At 36.7% G+C, this 4,616-nt stretch overlaps 1 long non-coding RNA gene across 2 annotated transcripts; it reads left to right on the top strand.

Moving 5' to 3' along the window:
- Nucleotides 1-217: 217 nt before the first annotated feature.
- On the top strand, nt 218-4,285 carry LOC143303894 (uncharacterized). 2 transcript variants are annotated; one of them, XR_013060580.1, is made up of 3 exons: nt 219-448; nt 1,816-3,685; nt 3,795-4,285. It is a non-coding gene; the product is annotated as an uncharacterized LOC143303894 (long non-coding RNA). The 2 variants fall into 2 exon arrangements; XR_013060579.1 differs by having other exon boundaries at nt 218-448; nt 1,816-4,285.
- Nucleotides 4,286-4,616: the final 331 nt, after the last annotated feature.

The following is a 4,616-nucleotide window of genomic DNA, read 5'->3' as shown; positions in this document are numbered from 1 at the left end:
CTACAAAATACGATGTATAGGAAAACTAAACAAATAGTTATACGTTATCTTTGCTCGCAAGGAATATACGCGGCAGATAATATTATTGTACGAAGCTCTGCGTTTTGGTTTCGTAACTCTTTTTTATCGTAGTATTGCTATCACGTTGCGGGACACGTTTCATTTCTCAGTTTATTGCAAGATGTTTGCGTGATCGTTAGCGTTTACAAAGCAAATATCGATGATTTCATCTGGAGTTTTGCGTGGGCCGTTGTTTTGCACCGCTGGTTCCGCTTATTTCAATAATTTCTTAGTTACGGAACATCAATACCTTGCTGACGTCTGCAAGAAAAAAAAAGTGTATTCAGTCGTAAGAAATATCGATTCAAGTAGGAACTATACTACAGATTACGCGATAAAACACAAGGCAGAATAATGTTGGAATACTAAGCATCGCTGGTAAACTTTGGTACGTAATTTGATGGATTTCACGGAACAGAACAGTGACGATAACTGCTCGATTATAACTTTACTGGTTACATCATTAACAACACATGGTTAGAGTTGGCAAAGTAATTCAAAAATTCCCATCTTTGATACAGTGGCTACGAAAAATATTTTCATACTGCATCTATTATCCTACCTGCTTGCGTTTATCGTATTTATATTATCTGTACTGTACTTACAATATTTTAATTAGATGCGATTATATAGAATGACGTGATTCCTTGTGGAAAAACAAGAAAAATATATAGCATGAAATTGTTTCATTGTTGGCCAAGTTTTCGAGAAAATCGAGTTTGAAAATTTATCGGGTCACGTCAGGCCCACGTTTTCGTAGCCAAAGAGCAGCCTAATTGATGAAATGCGCGATTTATTCCTACGTAATATAATAATAATATTTATAATATTGATACTAATAATATAATACTAATTAATACATACTACTATGTATTGTATTGTATATACAAAGTGATATTTGTATTACATATTATTACTTTGTATAGTATATATTATACAAGTAACAAAGTACAGTAACTAAGAACAAAATGTTTAGCATTATGCAATAATTAGCAATTTACAATAAATTGTATAACGTGTATTTTACAGTAAAATGTACTTGTACAATATATATTATACAAAGTGATATATGTATAACATATTATTACTTTGTATAATATATATTATACAAGTAACAATGTATAATAACTAAGAACAAAATGTTTAGCATTATACAATAATTAACAATTTACAATAAATTGTATAACATGTATTTTACAGTAAAATGTACTTGAACAATATATATTATACAAGGTGATATATATAATACATATTATATATTATTACTTTGTATAGTGTACATCTTACAAGTAACGAAGTACAATAACTAAGAACAAAATGTTTAGCATTATACAATAATTAACAATTTACAATAAATTGTATAACATGTATTTTACAGTAAAATGTACTTGAACAATATATATTATACAAGGTGATATATATGATACATATTATATATTATTACTTTGTATAGTGTACATCTTACAAGTAACGAAGTACAATAACTAAGAACAAAATGTTTAGCATTATACAATAATTAGCAATTTACAATAAATTGTATAACATGTATTGTACAGTACAATGTACTTGTACAATGTATATTATACAAAGTGTTGTTGGCAACTAAGTGACTGCGGATTTTGTCAATACCACCTAATGACAAAATCCGCAATTACTTAGTTGCCAAGCCAATACAAACTTAATAATAATAATATAATAATAAATGCAATAACTCGTACATAATGAATTTCGTTTTCCGCTTATTTTCCCTCGTAGAATCACCAGCTGACCGGTGGTGACACGACCTTTTGGCACGTCCTGTATACTGTGCAACATCCTTTACGCTTGTGCCACGAATTGAAAAATCTCACGATCGTCGATCTTGCTCTATGGGAAATTTCACTTCGCAAAGGCGATCGAACTGAAAAGCCTCTTTATCAGAAGCTATCGAGTCGTATCGTATCGCGGCAGCTTCTTCGAGCGTAACGTTATCGCGTGCGCTCCTCGATGCCGTGCAACGGCCAAGTAAGTCGAAATTTCGGAACAATGTATCGCTGGGATTCACGGCAGAGATCAGAGATGGCCCGGTTCTCGCGATTTCGATCCTCGAATCGCCTCAAACAGAAGAATAGAGAAAGAAAGAGAGGGAGAGAGAGCCAAATACGGGCGCGACACGGTCCGCTCCACAAAGGCGGCGCATTTCGTGCCTCGACTTCGTTTTTCCCCGGTGCAGGCCAGATCGAATAACGCGAGACGTGACTCCGAAGATTGCATTTCCGCGAGATGAAAACTGCAGAAATAGGGATAAGCGGGCGTCGCTCGTGCGAATAAACCGTCGGGGCGTGCGTGAATTCAAATAAACCTCGCCGAGAAAGCGATATGACGTGCTCGAACGGAGTGCCGATGATATTACCGTAGCCTTCCTTCGCCTCGGCAACGATTGGAAATAAAGTCGGCCTCTGGCAATGGCAAGGGACGCGATCCTCGCCTCCGGATTATATCGTAGGAGCCGCGGCTCCACAGACGCTGAATTAAGAGCCTCGCGATATTTGAAAACGCCGGAGCACGGTGAATTAAGGCAGCCGATATTCGAATCGTGGAAGGTGAGAGACGCCGTGAAAGTGTTCCGTTTGGCTGACGTACAGTGGCAGGAAAAAGCATCGTCGCGGATATTTTTATTTGTTTTTTTTTTCTTGTCAAATTTTTGCAGACACTCGACAGTGCGTACCGCTGAATGTAAAAGTATCTTTGAGTATTCGATGTTTAGGAACGCGTCAACTCTGAAAATTCCTTACAACGCTTTGGCTGTAGCAGCGCCTGGAACGCTGCTCTCCCATTCGCGGTGCTTTCCAGGTAACGCGTGTCGTCTGCACTGAGTGGATTTAACGTAGTTTTCTACGCCCCCTTTGCCGCAAAACTGCATAGCTCGTTCGCATCTCTTGCCACGTAATTGCGACACGTTGCTAACATCCCAAGGATTATTCACCTTGGGCCATCGTTGATTCGTAGCTGGTGCCATACTAGCGTACAAAATTGCAAACCATTGCCATTGACCGGCCAAAGGTTCTTCAGCTTGTTAAGCTTACTGCTTCCATTTGGGGCTTTTGGGAGTTTCCCAATTTTCCACGCATCCTTACACGGAACCAATTACGCTTCCACTGGTTGCGTTCATCGCGTTTGCAAACACGCTGCTATTTATTATCATTTATGGTATTTCAGAAAAATGCTAGAAACGCAGTGCACGTGATCTGCTGATACCTCCACAACATTTGTCACGTGTTATTGTTGCCTATTGCAATCGTTTCTTCATTTATGTTACTATAAATTGCTTTCTTCGTTTCAAATAAATAATAATAGTGAGTGTTTCGTCCAAGGCTGCTAGTGGCGGACCCCTCAGTAAGGCTCTCACCTAGCAGACCTATACCTTAGACACAACGAGAGAAGACAGAAAGAGTGAGTGTTTCGGTTTCAAATAAATAATAATAGTGATAATAATTGGTATGGAATTTATGATAACTTGGACCCAATTAATATAATAAAACCTGGGAAGATGCTCGATGTTCCGAAAAAAAAAGCGGATAATAAAAAATTTGAACATTCCATGGCTGTGAACGACTCGTGCATTGAAATTGTAAAAAACATTTTGGTAATGTAATACATTACACATGTATTCCAGTTTCATTAGCTGTTCAATCGATTGAAAGTTTGATTAACTGTCTTAATAAATAATATCTGACTACTTACATTTCCTTTAGGATGAATTCTTGAAAAAAAGATACTGTTATGGTAAAGCTTAAAGCACCTCGGATAATACGAAGCTTCGGTTAAACTAGTCTCGGATAAGCAAGGCGCCAGTGTACCTCATATTGCGAGAAGGAGAATTTCCTATGACTTTTTTATTGATACTAAATATTGGCAACTAAGTGATTGCAGATTTTGTCATTAGGTGGTATTGACATCTGTACATAAGAATTCGAACAGTTATGGTCTTTATTGTTACATACTACTGAGATATGTGTAATTCTGTGTGCTACACTAGATTAGCCGCGTAGTAGTGACACACGTATATGAGTACGAGTGTGTTGGAGTATGTGCGTGAACAGCGTTTCGTAAAACAGAAGAATGCGACTGTTCCGTCGATAAGGAAGATGGCGAGACAAAGAGAGTGCTGAGACGCGTGCAATGTGTATCGACGAATATCTTGTACATCACAAATTAAATAAATCTGAAACTATTTTGATATCAATTCTAAGTGTAATCTAAATGTTCCTATATATTTATTTCGGTGATTAAGATGCACAATTCCCAACACATACATTATGATTACATCGATAAAGTTTGAAACCAATCTGAGCATGCAGTACATAGAGATTGTAAGATATTTGGCACAAGTATATATTTTGCAGACATATTTCATTTATTATAATGTTATTTATAATGAAATTTCTAATAATATATTTATTCATATTTTAACTACATATATGTCGGAGATGAAAGGAAAACCGGAGCCTTCCCTTTGCAATTTTGAGGAAGTCTTCTAATGCTTTAGCCTAGATTTTATCATAACTGTAATTAAG

This window comes from Bombus vancouverensis, chromosome 17, assembly GCF_051014615.1.
Source record: "Bombus vancouverensis nearcticus chromosome 17, iyBomVanc1_principal, whole genome shotgun sequence".
NCBI classification, from domain to species: Eukaryota; Metazoa; Arthropoda; class Insecta; order Hymenoptera; family Apidae; genus Bombus; species Bombus vancouverensis.
Note: the sequence above shows the minus strand (reverse complement) of the source record. Positions and strands in the feature narration are given on the sequence as shown.